The sequence below is a fragment of the Phasianus colchicus genome, chromosome 1 (assembly GCF_987193195.1).
Source record: "Phasianus colchicus chromosome 1, bPhaCol1.hap1.1, whole genome shotgun sequence".
Taxonomy (NCBI): Eukaryota; Metazoa; Chordata; class Aves; order Galliformes; family Phasianidae; genus Phasianus; species Phasianus colchicus.
Window position 1 is genome coordinate 111,674,459 of NC_143436.1, and position 16,852 is coordinate 111,691,310.

The 16,852-nt window shown below is 44.9% G+C and overlaps 1 long non-coding RNA gene across 1 annotated transcript in view; it reads right to left on the minus strand.

Moving 5' to 3' along the window:
• LOC149919953 (uncharacterized) overlaps positions 1–16,852 on the minus strand; it is a 63,509-nt gene extending 46,657 nt beyond the window's left edge. The window contains exon 1 of the long non-coding RNA XR_016459434.1: positions 16,107–16,852. This is a non-coding gene — a long non-coding RNA (uncharacterized LOC149919953). The remainder of the gene's footprint in view (positions 1–16,106) is intronic.

A 16,852-nucleotide genomic window follows, 5' to 3' on the forward strand; every position in this document is an offset into this window, starting at 1 on the left:
TGCTGAGAGATGCTGAACAACCTCCACCACCAAAGACTTGGATGGGAAGTAAGTGTGTTCAGCATCATGTAGATATGGCAAGCACCTTGCAGAGGCCAGCTCTAAGAGCGTGAATTCACTCATGGCCACAGGGACCTTATACACAGTTCCAGTTTGCCAGTCTGTTCCTCCGGAAAGGAAGCAACTTCCCATCTAGTGCCCACTGATGGTAGTCATCAGTCGAGAGCTGAGCTGGGATTTCTACTCTGCTCATCACAAAGAAGTGCCCAGGTGCCTAGACAAGGAAACCATATAAAGTGGAAACATTCTTTGACAAAACAGGAAACAGAGTGCTAAGATGAGCAGCTGGAAACTGAATGCAGAAAAGCACTGTGCTAGCAAGCATCTAGTAGTGAGAGCACCCAATCAAGGGACTCATCACTGTGCAGAGGGGCAGTGTGCAGCCTCCATTACCTGATACCCTTACATCTAGTCTAGCAAAACTGTCCTAGCAGGCATTGCTCCACCAAAAACTGTTTTGCTTGATTTTAGGAGCTAGAGGATAAAATTCTAAGTTCTCCAACATATAGTGGTCAAACAAGGTGATCACAAATGATTTTAAAACATTGAAGACTAAGAATTCATTCATTAAAAAGCCCTGAAGAGTTTCTGTCTGTCAGAAACACAGCAAGATGGGAGAGCAGGTGAGCCACAGGTGGGGAAAATATAAGAAGTACTACACTGCTCTGTTTTGGTAATTTCTATGGCCATGACTGCCAAACAACAAAGAAATCCTCACTAATGTGTTGACTCCAGTAGGTCTAGCAAAGCATGAGCCCTGCCAGCTTTCTCAGCTACAGAAAGAGACGAGAACCTCTGTTTAATGTCATCCACTCATACAAAACATAAATATGTCCTAGCAGAGGCACGCAAAGTGCATGCCTTACTTCCTCTCTTTCCTCTGCCAGTTGAGAATATATTTTACTGTTATGGTAAAAGTGGTCAAACTACTGAATGTCAGATTTAGGACTTGCATCTCCTATCATGTATGTTCTGCCTTTTCCCTTGGATTTCCATCTGTTCTCTGTAAGGTAGTGAGAAAGCTTCACTGTAAGTAGACAGATGTCTCACAGACTTGATTCTCACTCAGCTCTTACATTCTGCCAGAAGAAGATGGCTGGTCTCCTGCCTGTGATATGATTAGTTGCCCTGAATGATTTCAAACAGAGCAGACAAGGAGCCTGAGAGATGTCTTCTGATAATTATGTTCCAAAATAATATAACATCTGTGCCCACATGGCATCTGCACAGATGCTGAGACACATTCTCCCTCTGAATGTTTGGTGGCCAGCACAGGATAGAATAGGAAAACACCACTTTGAGTTACATTTGGCAGCACCTCCAGGGTGCAGGGATAAGCCCATGTGCTGAACTCTCTTTACATAAACACCAATAGGGGAAAAGTCAGTACTCTTGAAATTGGTATGTCACCTTATTTCAACATCAAACTAAAACTTCATGTGAAAGTTCAGGCAGAGCTCTATCTGGATCCACAATTTATTGTGTTTACTGAACTTGGGAGCCAGCATGATAGTAAAGTATCCCAGATATCTCTTTAATCTGGATAGTTTATATCCAAAATTATATTTAACTGCTGGAGAATGGAGAGGAAGGAGAGTCCTGGTTTGGATTGGGTTTTATGCCTTGCTTCTGGCCTTGAGCCTGAGCAGCAGCAGCAGCAGCAGGGGAGAGGAGAGGAGAGGAGAGGAGAGGAGAGGAGAGGAGAGGAGAGGAGAGGAGAGGAGAGGAGAGGAGAGGAGAGGAGAGGAGAGGAGAGGAGAGGCACATCAGTAGGAAAGGGCAGAGGCACTTGGGATTTCCCCCCAGATGTGTGCCACAGGGCAGGAGGCTCAAGTGAGAAAGACAAAGGCCAAACCTGGCAGCTCAACTGATCCACTTCTTCCTAGGAGTGAACAAACACTGGTGAAATTCAGGGGTGGCACGTCCCCAGACTGCCATAGGTCCCAACACAAAGCTGCTGTAGTTGGCAGTCCATGTCCATGTCCACCCACAAGTGCAATGCTGGTTTGTTGGGATGGTGATGAGACCTAACTAGGCCCAAGGCTTCTCCAGGACACCATGACAAATACATGGTCTAATGGTCCTCCCTGAAAAGCCAGAGTTTTGTGGCTGAGTCCTGAAATCACTCATTACCAAATGGTCAAAGAGGCAGACCAAAGTGATTAAATAAGCAAGAAAATGCCAGGAAAAGGATGATTTCACTGCACTATTGAAAGCACATTCAGCAGATAAGCCTAGCAACAGGGACCCTGTCTCCAGGCTGACTCCCAACAATAAGATTCTGCTGTAGCTCCTTGTCATCCCACTGCACTGCTGCAAATGAATGAATAAATAAATAATCTATTGCAGCATTTGTGCAATAAGCTGAATATTAGCATGTGGCTCTCAAGGCGACCTTTATCGAAGGAAGCAGCATTTATATTGGAAAAAGATGTCTAAAAATAAACAATTATCACTCATGTATACGTATAAATACCAAGGGCAAGATATGACTTTCTATAACGTGAAATGACTCACTTTCCCCCTGAAGTTTTAGTGAGTGTCAAAGATATGCACTTCTAAGAGTGAATCACTTCAAATGGCCACCGGGTGACTGGCTGGGATTGAACTAATCTTGGGGAGGAGAGCTGACGTAAGAGCCATGGGACTGGGAATGCATGGGCTATTTGCAGGGCAAGGATGGCAGACATTAGCACTCAGTTGTCACTAGTAAATCTTAGATTGCTTTGACAGGTGGCAGATTGTGGGACGTGAATGGCTACAGCTTCCAGGGGAACACTTCTTTTCATGGAAAGTGGGATGAAGCCAAGGGAACAGCCCATATTTCTTTTTTATGTATGTGCATAAACACACACACGCACGTGTATATATAGCTGTAAAAAATAAAGTATCTCTTTTATGGGTCATTAAACTAACTTGAACCCTCGTTTGTATTTGCTAGCTAAGACCAAGACTAAGAGCGCAAGCTTTCTGCAAGCGACACTTGATTGCCAGCCTCCACGACAAGCCAAAAATGTTGTGGTGAGTTATCTACAAGCCTCGTAAAAATGAGATAATCCAACAGCCCCCCACAGATTTTCAGGAGAGCACGGAGCTGGATTCAAACTACTCCTGGGATAAGCACTGACGAAAGTATGGTGTCTGAAGTGCTTTTCAGTCATTCCTTTGAGTATCTATATGTAAGTATAAGCTCTGGTGCCATGTCCAAAGAAGAGAATCATAAAAGCATAGTATCACTGATGTTGGAAAAGACCACTGAGATCAGGTAGTCCAACCATCAGCCCACCCCCACCGTGCCCACTCTCCATGTCCCTCAGTGCTACATCATCACATTTCTTGAATACCTACAGGAACACCTCCCTGGGCAGCCTGTGCCACTGCCTCACAAATCCTCTCTGTGAAGAATTTTTTCCTGATATCCAACTTGAACCTCCCCTGACAAGCCATGCCTTTACAGATGAGCTATGATTTTTTAGCAGTCTCCTTTCAAACAGTGCTTAGAGCAGCCTGGCTTAAGGGGAGAGAAAGATCCCAAGGAAGCTCTGCCATCCAGAGTAACTTGGCTGGCTCCGTAAGTGATGTAAGTACAGCTGTACTTTGAAATAGCAAATGCCAGCCATGCAGCAGATCACAAATTTAATATGGGCTGTGACAACAATGCACCGATACCATAAAAATGAGGTTCAACAAAGCGAAGTGTAAAGTTTTGCACTTGGATCAAGGTAATCCCTGATTTGTATACAAACTGGGAGAAGATCTCCTTGAGAGTAACCCTGCTGGGAAGGACTTAAGGGTCCTGGCTGATGAAAACCTGAACACGAGCCAGTAGTGTATGCTTGCAGCCTGGAAGGCCAATGGCATTCTGGGTTCCATCAGAAGAGGGATGGCCAGTGGGGAGAGGGAGGTGATTGCCCCCCTCTATTCTGCCCTTGTGAGACCTCAGCTGGAGTACTGTATTCAAGTCTGGGGTTCTCAGCGCAAGTGAGAGAGTGGAGCTGTTGGAGTGCATTCATAGGATGGCCACAAAGATGATCTAAGGGCTGGAGCATCTCTGCTATGAAGATAGGCTAAAAGACCTGGGCTTATTCAGCCTGGAGAAGAGAAGGCGGCGGGTAGATCTCATTGTGGCCTTCCAATATTTAAAAGGGAGTTTATGAACATGAGGGAAATCAACTTTTTACATGGGTAGATAGTAACAGGACAAGAGGGAATGGTTTTAAACTAAAGGAAGGAAGATTTATATTAGATGTTAGGGAAGATTTTTTTACCAAGAGAGCAATGAGGTGCTGGCACAGGCTGCCCAGGAAGGCCAGGTAGGATAGGGCCCTGGGCAATCTGATCTAGTACTTGATCTAGTGGATGACAATCCTGCCTGTGGCAGAGAGGGTAGAACTTGATGACCCTTGAGGTCCCTTCCAACCCAAGCCATTCTATGATTCTATTAAAAAAAAACAAGTTTGGATATGCAAGCTCACCTACTACCAGCTATGTATTGCTCCCTGCATGTGACCCCATGATCCATGTGCAAGTAGTTTATACTCAGTGAATTCAGTGGCTTAGCCAGGGTCTTGCATGTGCTTTGCCCCTTGCTCAGGAACTGCCCAGTGCAGCTGGGTCTTCCATTTTCAACTCCAATGGATAGTGGCCAATACAGTTTGCCCAGCATGCTGTAGGGATGTTTGTGGAAATTAATTATACTGGGATAGAGGTTTTGCAGTCAGCTAAAAGAAAACATGAAAATCAAGTCAAATTGATTCAAGTCAAACTGATTTCTTCTTGTGAAGAAATGTTTCCTCAGTAGACAAAGCTGTCAAGCAGAAGGTCTCTCAGCAAACAGGAGAAGCCTCTTTTGTCTAACACAGTCTGCCAGAAAGGATGAAATACTGGAAGGAGTTTGAAAACGAGAATGAAATGTGGGTACTTCCAGAGAATCCACAGAGATTTTGTGTGACCTTGGAGCAGTGACCTCCCTTTGAACCGTAACTTCTCTCTTCCCTCCAAAGGCACAGACAACAGGAACACCTGCAGTTTCTCCCTCTCCTAATGCAGCAGACAGATAGGGATTGTAAGCAGATGAATTATTTGCTGTAAAGATTCTTTTCCACTTTATCGTTCCCATACCTACTTGGGCAGCTCTAAATATGCTTGGGATTATTGAACTAGAGCGGAATGCAGCTGTGCTTCATCCTTATGCAAACCCTTTACACAAGCAGGCAGGAGTCAGCCTTTGTCTGTCCTGCTGCATGAGCTGTGCAGCTGCACAACCACAGCTGGTTGTTGCTGGTAGGGTAGAGGGCCAGGGCTTTACTTAACCAGCCTCACACAGGAGCACAACAGGAGAGCAAACCTCACATTTTTTTGCTGATGTGGAATTATTCAGTTGCACTTCCTGGTCCCATGGTGCCTCGTGGCCAAAGCCATAAGGAAGCCCCAGACTAACCTGATGAACTTTTCCAAATACTGGTCTATATTTACATTTCCCCTTCCTGAGAACTGTCATATAAAAATCATATGAAGCCCTCTAACCTCTAACCTCAAGAGACCAAAGCCTTGAACAGCAAGTAACTCATGTGGCTTCTAATGTAATGAAAATGTCTGAGTCCCCTGGGGAAGAATTTCAACAGCTTAGCTCTTACAGCAATGAATATTACTAAGGTGAAAGATAGTGTACAAAACCACAGAAAAACAGGTTTCCAATCCCACAGCACCCTGGCCTCTCCTCTGTGATTTCACACAGTGGGTAAGTGTTCACTATTTCCCTTCTTCAGTAGAGGACATTCAGAGGACTGTCATATCAATGACAACTACACGGAGGAGATCTACAACCTTCTGCACAGGTGAGGCAGGGAACTTCATTGTGATGTGCTTATTCAACTCACAGCCAGGTTTTCTCTCTTACAACAGGCAATAGTTGATACCTGAAGAACAAACTTAAGCATGAGCAATTTTGGTAAGTATATTTCATTTTCAGTGGCTGAGATTCTCCTTTGGAGAATAATTAAGTATGCAACATATGGTCTAAAACAGCCAGGAAATAGATTGAAAATACAGAAAATTGAAAGGAAATTATTTCAAACTGAAGTGCTCTGACTCTGGGAACTAAGTTATAAATGCTTTTGAGAACCTGCATTTATTACTTGCAATAAATAACTTTTCTTCCAAACACGCCTTTGTGTGAGAGACAGATTAGCAGTGCAAGTGGAGCATATTTCTGCTGTGCAGAAGTTACTTATTTTAGAATAATGGACGTCACAAATTGGCCCTGCATAGCAACACTCATTGGAAAAAGATCACAGCTCCACTTAACACAAAAGTGCAATCTTGAAGCCCATTGAAACTGAAGTCTCTTCACAGGGCAAGCACTGAAGTAGCTCCTCATTTGCGTAAAGCCGGACAATTGCCCCACTTCCAGACACAAAAAATTGCTTCGGTATCTGCTGTGCATGGGGAAAAGCTCCTTAATCACATTACAGAAAATGAACATCCCAAGGTTAAAGCCTGGTGCCATGGAGTACATCGGTACTTTATGAACTCATCAAAACAGGATTTATATCCACAAATCTTCATGCTGCGGTGAACACGCAGATCTTACCTTTAAACTTAGGGCACTGCTTCTTCCCTATAAGAAAAGAAGAGTTCTGAAAAATAAATTTAGATACATGAGGTCTGATTCTGCACTACATTAAGCCTGTTTTACAGCTGTGTCACTGCGGTGAAAATCAGTGGAGTGGTACTGGTGAAAAAAAGGCAAAGCAATGATAAGGAGAATTATCCATGGCTTTTTAGAAGGCTGTTCAAGTAGCCATTCTCTCAGGTTTTCTCCAATTCTCAAATGCTAGCAGTGATGTGGCAGGAAGGTGTAGGAAAAAAGGCCATCAGATTGAAACCTATCCACCCTTGTTCAGTTGTTTTATGGTATTCCTGTCTTTCTGTCTTGGCATCATAACTCTGCTTTCCTTCAAGGAAAAGAAAACTATCAGACTTAGATTTATCCTCACTAAGTGAGCTGCCTTCCCTTGCTGTTTTTTTTCTGCGAGAAGCAATTACACCTGAATTTGTTCTGCTGCTTCTTGTCATCCTGGGGGGAGAGATGGAAGCATGGACCATTAGCAGGCGCAGCAATAAATGGAACCAGGGGACAGCTGCTGATTTACACCTGTAGAGGATCTGTCTCGTGAGGCTTGCTGTCAGACATGTTACTTCATTTCTGGAGTCTCCATGCACAGACAGGTTTACCCTTGGAAAAAAATGCTCTTATTCTTGCAGACCCCTTCAAAGTCACCTTGAAATTGCTGCTTTGTGAGCGCATAAGGGGCAGCTCCTCTGGTCGTCACCAGCCATGTGCAACAATCCCACTGTCTGCTGCTCCCTCCCAGTTTCCAGCCCCAACATCCAATCCCAAATTTGCTATGGTCTCCCTGCATCAGCCTGGGAAGGACAGTCAAGCTTTCTGTGCCTCAGTGCTCATCTCCAGTGCCAGCACAACAGCATACCCTCTCATCATCCCCTGGCCAGTGCAACAGCTTTGGAGGAACCAGTAGGACTAGCTCCATGCCACTTCACTGTGTGGTTGCACCCTTGCCTGCATTTGCTTTCTCTAAGCAAACACCTGTCCAGGACTTGAGTACAATGAGCCCAAACAGAGGGAGGGCAGGCTGGGTGCTGAGTTTCTGCTCACTGCTTCTGAGCCCAGCTGCTGGCTGTGGAGGATGCTGGCACAAGGCAGCTGGCAGCAGAGAACTGTACAAGCTGGGAGCGTCAGAACAAAATGAAGCGTAGATGAGCACAAAATTGCTTAAAAGATCGGGTCACGCCTGGAGCCACAACCCTGGAGAACTGAGGGGGAAAAGCAGACGGGACAAAGCCAGGACAAAACACTCTACAGCTGGACTGGCCATCTCCTGGGCCCATGGCCTCACTGGGGACGTGCCCATGCTGGGAACAGCTGTGGGGCAGAGGCACAGGGCTTCTTCCTTAGATTAGCAAGTGATTCAAAGGCCACACAGCTGTCATATTATCCATCCCATTCCGATTTTAATTTTAGCAGCCTCACATATCTTCTGGGCTACTTACAAGGTTAGGAATGGGGGGATTTCCAAGTGAAAGCCACGGGCAGCCTGCCTGGTACAGAGTTCATTCTGAAGATGGCACAGCTACCTGGATATCAGCAAGTGGGAGATAAATATCACTGCAAGGTTGCTGCAAGTCATCTCTCTGAGGTTGGCGTTGGTGTATCTGAAGATAAAGGTGAAGTAACATGACTTTCGGTAAAATGACAAAGCACTAAGATTTACTGCAGGAATTTAGTCAGTGACAAAGTAATGAGATAGGGAGCAAACTGCCTGGAGGACTGTTAGTCTGCAACTGGATTAACTACTCCTGATAACATGCCCAACTTGTCCACGGGCAACAAGGTGGGCTTGAGGTTTTTCTGCAGTGCCTAACAAAGTAGGAGATTCAACATTAGTTTGTGGGGATGTTTGATAAAGATGTGAATGAAAGGCATGCCAGGAATAGAACAAGGTAAAAGTTAGCTTTGTCAGTGTTGTCCTGAAGGAAACTCAGGTAAACACAGCTTACCCATTTCTAATTCAGACGTTTCCTTCCCTCGCATATGAGGAAGCAACCAGATGAGTGATTTTACCCACCTCCTTCCTTACCAGCTCCCATCAAGCCACGCTGTATTATATTTAGTTGAACGGTCAACAGAAGCAATGACCTTTAAAGCACTTTAAAGCACTTCTTTGTAACCCCTCTGTTAAATAAAAAGGCCCTCTATGCTAAAGACAGGCAGCTGGAGACACCAAGGCTGTGTCTATAACAGTGCATCAGACATGCCCAGGTTTGTCCTCTGGCACTGAGTCTGGCCAGCATGGGATATTTCACATCCAGACTATTCAACTCTCTTTTTCTGCCAAACCAAGGCAGTTTCATCTCAAATGCCCACCAATAATGGTCTCCAGACCCTTCTGGCTTCCAAGCCACGCCTGGGAAACATCAGAAGGACCACAGACGTGCTTCAGACATCCTAACAATTTAAGAGTATGGATGACTCAGTCTTAAAGCCTGGGAATGTCCCCTGGTACCAAGTAACTGGGTAGCAGAGAAGTAGCTTCAGGTGCTGAAGCCCTGCAGCTCCATCTAAACCAGAAGACAGTCTGGCAGCCATGACAACCAACCCTTCATAGTTTGAGATGAGTACCAGCACCCACAGTACCTAAACAAAGCAGCTTTCTAAAGCCTCTTTGTTGTGACTGAGTCACTCAAGTCATAGAAGATGTGTCAGTATCACCACCCCAGAGCAGGTCTAGGGTGCCTTGCCTCTCCTACTAGAGAGTGACATGTGAGTTCAGCATCCTTTCTCTCTTCCCCACTGCACCCTCGTTCCTGACGCAAAGGACTAACTCAGGCTACCACTTGGGGAAAGCATGGATGCAGCTGCAGAGGAGCTAGGAAGCAACCCCTTAAGAGCCCTCTCCTTTTGCCCCAACTTTCTGGACAATCTCCTTCCATGGGTATGTCATGGAATGGACAATGAGCTTCGTTACACAAATGACAGCGTGCGTCTTGTTAATTAACGACAGGCATGGAGCTGAACACATGCCATGCATTTTTAACAATGCTTAGTGAACAGTGGTGATGAAATGTGATATAGAAAGCCAAATGTTTAGCACTGATATGATGCCCAGATAGGTTTGAGTGCCTCTGGCAGACAAGGGAGAGGGTAAGCTTCTTTTCTTTGCCATCACAATAACCCAGCAGTCCAACTAGAATCATATCTGCAAGATCTCGGAACTGAGCAGGATGTCCTGTATATAAATCAAATCCCAGCAGACCTCTCCCTTGACAGACTTTTCCCTTCCTGGACTGGATTTTCTGGAAACTTAACATTTAAAATTCTAATCCTGCAAACGTTTATACACATATTTTCCTACCTACAGGGCCTGTTATTAAAGTCGAATCTATGCATGAATGTTGGCAATAAATGGGTCCAAGCTTAGGAAGAGATTCTGTAACGTTTCTTTTCACCAACTTACCAATTTCTAAACAAGTATCTGTATTTTTCTGCGTGACCTCATCACTTTGGGGCAAAAAGAGAAGTGCATACACCCACCAAGTGACATTATAATCAGTTGTCTGAGTAGCCTTGCGTTATACAAGATTTGGGATGTGCCCCACAGAGTACTTCAGATATTGCTCAAGTCTATTGCACTTCCCTCCCTATTATTTAAGCAATAATAGTTGATGGGGAGGGTATTTCCTGAGAGCCATCTGGAGAAAATGAGATTTCTGCCATAGGTCCATAATTCAGTTAGGGATACACCACCAGGAAGCAAGTCCCCACCCTGTCCCCCTACACTTGGACCATGGCTGCAGAAAACAAGGTTGCTTGGTTTGGGATTTTTAGCTGTAAAACACACTTCAAATACACCAGCTTTTTCTCCAGCGAGCTTTCTAAGGTTTCCAGTATGACTGCTGATATGGAACATACAGAAGGCTGCTCCGCTTCCAAAAGAAACTATAGGATGCCAGGCTGGAAAGGGGTGGATATACAATAGTGCAATAGACAATGACGGTAATCACGTATTGATTGCTTCTGTGTATCACGCATTGATTGCTGGGGCCTTCCAAGGCTGCTGAGGAAGGTTTCACAAGCAGCAGGGGGATGCACTTTGCATTTGAGAGGTCCGCTTTATAGAGGAACAAATCTACAGATCCAGCTACAGGCTCAGAGCAACTGTAGTGGCACAGAGCAGCTAGTTAAGCTGGGTCTTGGGGCTATATTGAATTCCCGGAAAGCTGTGCAGCAATCAGAGCACACAGGGGACTCTGGCCACTATTATTTTATGCCAGCGTTTCCCTGACTGATGTGCTCATTGCTTTTCATAGAACTTTTTCTTGCTTAAAATCAGTGAGACTGCAAGATGTACTCTTCTCAGCAGTTACATAAATGCATAGATGCATACATACATAGATATATGAACTACATACATAGGTATATAATTTATTTCTTTCCTAACAGAAAAATAGAAGAAGAGCCCAGGGATTTTAAAAAACATTGATTCAAACATGGAAAAACTCAATGTCTGGATACAACATGGAGAGATTTGTAGCTTTACTAATGAGATCTGTGAGAAGAAAATATGTTCTCAGTTCTGTGCCTGCTTGACTACAAAGACACGATGGCACCAGCAGCCTAAGGATCTCACTGTCACAGTACAGCAATGTGTCCACAGGCTGGGTCAGATTAATGTGGAGTATTTGGAGCCACAGGGTATTCTCTAGAATTACTTGTTGTTGCTTCAAATTAGCACACTTCTCACTTTAATGGAGAGCTGTTGCCATCAGCTGAGGTTTGAGCTGCAAAGGTTTCTGTGGGCATAGTAACGCCAGGACTAACAGGCTCTGGTTTCACAACACAAAGCCACTAGTAGCAATACTGGCTCAGGCAGTTAACACAGTCCTCCCTTCTTGTCCTCTGTGCTGTTCACCTGCACTACATAGCACCACAGACTGAAAGGATACGTTTTGAACTGGCTTAGGCAATGGATTCGGCAGATAAGTTATTAGAAAAGACACAGCACCTTCAGGTTTAAACCAGCTGACGTGTCCCACCTGCCTGACAGCATTGGCCAAAAGTAGATGGGAGGCGTGATGGAGGGAAAGTGAGTCCCAGTGCAAAGCAGAGATTGAGAGCTGAGGGCATCAAAAGCTGAAGACACAGCATTGTGAATGCCTGGCCTCGATGAGCAACCCTGGATCTCCAGGTACAGGGCAACCCTATATGCTCTTCTGCTGCCTGCCCTTCCAGCCCACAACCACTTGCATTTCAGGGATTTCCTGAGCCAGTTGTGAGCTCTACAACTCTTCTGGTGATGCTTAGTGGATTTTTCACCACAAATTTGTTCAACTTCCCCTTAGATCTGTATGAGCTCCCTTGGCATCAACAATACCAAAACAAAGAGAGCTGCTTCACTGTGAAGGCATGGGATGGAGCCAGCCAGCCGTGGGATGGAGAAGGACCACAGCCAGGGAGCGTGTGCCTCCTGGCAATATGGCATAGACCATGGGTTAGGCTGGCCCCTTGCACCAGGCATAATGGTAGGGGGGAGTTATCAGGCAAGAGGGAAACCATAATGCCTTCTCCCTGGGTAGAGGCCAAGGAGAGCATGATGAAGGCCAGGGAACAACTCATGCTTCAGAACACAGATGAGAGTAAACAAGAAGCTGAGAAGTGTTCATCATCCTCCTAGATAAATGTACTTATTTTCAGGATCTTCAGCATTTATCTTGAGCCTCACTGGGTGGTATTCATGGCCAGAGATGAGATTCTGAATTAAGGGTTTTCATTTTGTCTGATACACCTACTACTCTCTTTGCACAAAGGTGGAAATGACCTGTCTGGAGAAGATGCCATTCTTGCTGTTTCTTCAGTGCTGACTGAATGTCTGTATTACCAGTGACATGAGTTAAAGCAGTTTGTTGTGTTTAGGCTCCCAGAAGGCTCCCAACATCTTACACCTGCCACTCGGACACAAATCCTGGCACTTCACATTTCCACTGGACCAAAGACATCAAATCCTCCCACATGATGAAACCGTCAGCATTTCTATATTCACTTTGTTTCATCTCTCTTTATTTTAAATTACATCCACACTCTAGCGTGGCTGAAACTCTGGGTGTACAAATCAATTGAAATTGAGTCACTGGGCTTGATAGAAGCAAACAGACGTCATCATAAAGAGAGCAAAGCCCTGCTTCAAGCCCCTGCCACTCTGCTGAGTTACAAGATCAATAAGAGAAACATATAAAATTGTAGTTAATTAAATAACCATTAAACATTTTGCTAATACCCAAAGAAACCTGGCCAAAAAGAAAAACTAGCTAACAGACTAACATTTACATTGTAAAATGTAAATTCACAGTGTTAACTTTCTCTAGAATGAACAAGCAAATATTTTAAGCAAGCAAAAAAAGAAAAAAGCCTACATACTTTTAGCAAACGTCATCTTCTTACACTGGGGAAATTCTTGTCATGCTTAACCCAAGTTTGACACAATGTCTTGCAGTAGTTATCCATTATTGAAGTTTATCTGGGCTTGCTGATAGCCTGGCATTCCTGGAGCACATAAAGGATTGTTCATTTAACCCCATCACTGCTTGAGAAGGTCCAGCTTCCTGTATGCCAAGCATAAACCAAGAAACAACTGGCTGCTTTGAATGACTCACCTGGGGCTCTGTTTAATCTTTGGAGAGCTGACAAAGCTATCAACTCAGTCAGATGCCTGAAATGGGGCAGGGAGACTATTTACTAAAGATCCATCTCAAAGGCTGAGGGCTCCTGATGTTGTTCCAGCAGTGGCTAGGGTGAGTGGCTTCTCCTCATCAAAAGATGTGCCAAATGCACTCCACTGGGCAGACTTCACTGGGACACAGAAAGGCAGAAGCCTTACAGTCCTCTTGCCTCCACTCATCCTGTTCCCCATCCTGATCCCTAGAAAAATGAATATCTATGTGTCTTGCTACTGATTGTGACATTTTTGGCTATGGGTTCAAGGTTGCCTCCATAAGCAAAATGCTGGCAGACTTGGAACTGAGCTTCAAGTGTAACTATCGATAGAACAGACAACTGATAAAGCTTTCACCTGTTTCTGCCTCAGGTTACACTCAGTGGGCCTGTGGTTTCCTACTGCTGTAGAAAAGGGATAACTGCCCACTCAACACAATTCCTTCTGTAGGAAACAGTAGCTAGAAAGCAGTGTTTATCCTAAAAGCGAAACACAGCTATCAGCACTCAGCTGCAGGACAACCTGAAGTCTTATGCTTTGAGCCCTGGCTCGCAGTCCAGGAATTTAAAGGTATGGGTGAATAAGTCAAACAAATGCATGCATGGCGAGCAATGAGGAGAAGGAGATTAGAGTAGAGAAGACAAGTAACCATGTTATACTCTTCGCTGCCATCAGATCCACATTTTCTAGGCACGGAATGTAATTTTCATGCTGGCTCCAGACATAAGGATAACTGGTCTTCAGGAGCTACTTTGTGTGTTAAGCAAATATGACATTTACACATTGTTTTCTCACAGTATTTATTTGATATGTCCTGAACTAATGACCTTAAAAATTGTTCTCTCTGATGGCATTAGTGTGAGACGATTTCCAAAAAGCATGAAATTGCAATAAACTGTCAAGTTTGCACAGGTGCATTAGAGATTAAGAGATCAGCCACAAAGCCATTAAGATCTATGGCAAAATGCCCAGTGGGACCAAGATCAAACTTTGAGCATGTTTTTTAAAAATGTCATCATCAGTGGAGATACTCCTTGCCTGGCAATCCCAGGAGCTCAACACAATGCTGGATTTAACCATACCCTTCTGCAGCTCTCCTCAGAGATGGCAGCTGCTGGAATTTCTTGTTCATCTCAAAACAGATGAAGCAAATATTAGTTCTGCTGAAGCAAAGATGAGTGCTGGTGTATACCAGATGTTCTGTATTCTACACCAGCTTTTCCAGTTTTTTAATTCTTCCTGCCTTGCAAGAAGAGGCCTTATTTTTTTACAGGTGCTAGAAGCCCATTTACACTCATTGGACAAGGATGTGTTTTTACATATTAATGAAAAATTCTAAGGAGTCAGCTGTTGTGAACATGGGCTGTCATAAGCTGGCTTTATGAATGTTAGCTGTGTTCTTGGCAGCTACATGAGTTTTGTTCTTACTCCTCCAACTTTCCACATGGAAGGACTCTGGCCTGGGAAGCTTTGCTAACTGGCAAGGCCAAGGGCACAGATCTACCTACCTTCACAGAGAAAGTGGGGAAGTTCAGTCAAGTGTTGAAAGTCTCCCACTGATATTTTCTTAAAAGGATGGAGGAGTTCCCTTTTCATTGCTGGGGAAAGAGCATCTCAACCCAAAGAGCCATCAGATATGCTCCAAGCATACATGAACAAATGCAGAGACACAGGTACTTCAGAAACACAGGCGAAGATCTACTTGGGAATGTGCACACACGAGGCTGACTCCATGCACCTAGTAGACAAGGAGTAGAGCATTTGCACTGCTCCTCATATGAAAAATAGCATCTTTAACACTGAGGTTATGTTTTGCATCGAACTCCCATTTCTGTCCTTTTGTATTGTTGCTTTTGCTCCATATCATGAGACTTACCCCATGAAACCAAAGACAGAAAAAAAAAAAAAAATCTAATCCAACTTTTTTTCAAACTTGCCACATTGCTTTTCCCAAGAAAAGTACTCAGATGCTCAAAGAAATCCATACCCTCTATCATACTGCTAGGCACACACTTTCAGTTAGTTCTTTGAATATTTCTGTAAGATAGAAAAGCCAGGAGGGATGAGGGAAATGACTGGATCTGAGGAAACACATGCGTAGCGAGCTGAGTCACCCGTGAATCCAGCCAGCTGCCCACAGACAGCTCCTCTGCTGCTCAGCTACAAATTAGTTCTGGCCTTATGAAGAAAATCTGTTAAACAATACATAAACGCTGCTAATTCCGTAACATTTCATTGGTACTGATCTCTTCCTCATCTCCTCCCATAGTGGCACAGGCACCCGAAGCCCCTGATATCAATAGCACCATCTGCATGATAGTGAAGGTGCTTTCTGCATGCCTTTTGCAGTAGTTCCCATCAGACAAGCATCAGGTCTGGTGCTGCTGACAACAGATAGGTTCGAGAGGCTACAGCAGTTTCCAGTTTTTTCTCAGTACAAAGGCCTGTATGCTTTTTTAGTGCTTAATCCCTGGAAGCGCAGAGAGGGCAGAACAGAGGAATGTGCCTGTTTTTGTGGAAAGAAGTGAAAAGGGCAAAGCATGAAAAAGGATTGCCATCTTCAATCACAGACACCCAGGGGACCTTTTGCCCTGTCCTTGTTGCATCTTAGGCCATTCTGATTTCAAGGATAATGACATTTTCAGAGTAAAACAAACAAACAAACAAACAAACCATCCCCTGCAGGGTAGAGGAAGGAAGGAAATCACAGAGAGTCGTTAGGGAGGGTCAGGGCGAACAGAAAGTCATGGCACCTACCTGCCTGCCTCCCTTCCTCTCTGTAGGGTATGGCCATGCAGCAGACATCAGCTCAGCCTAGGCAGCTCCTGGTGACATCCTGCAGCACTCCAGGCACTGCTGCTGCTGTTTTCCTTTCAGTTCCGCTGTATCCTCTGCAGCAATCCAGGGCTCATTGCAGATGCAGAGAAGCAGAAGTACCAGTCAGCTTGGTTAAGGCAGGATTCGCAGCCCCACAGGGACAGCCTTGCTGCAGCTAACTTGCTGTCAGCTCATTAGGTACAATGCCCAGAGCCACTAGCAGGCTCTGTGGTGTGGGGAGGCTGCTCTGAGACCTTGCGAAATGAAGGAAGGACTTTCTTTGAGAGCTCACAGGGAGAAGAGAGCTGTGGGAGCCATGCTGGGCATGAGAGATATCCCGATCCCCAGCCAGAACGATGCCATAGACCCAGTCAGCTTCTCTGGGCTTCTACCTGCAGCAGAAACAAGGCACATGGGATACATTCCAAGGCTTGGGTCACACATTTCTTGATCATATACTTTGCTTTCCAAGGAAGCAGAGACCTTCAAAAATGGATGGTTTAGATATTCAAAAGGTATCCAGCCCCAGAACCCCCAGGGGAGAGAAGGGAGAAAGGCCAGGCCCATGCAGGCCTCCTCACAGCCTGGCCACCAGCAGCAGTAGCAGGCCATGCAATGGGCTGTGCATCACAGATGGTGGCTTCTGCTTCTGGGAGGCAACAGGCCTCTTTGCCCTATCCCAAAGC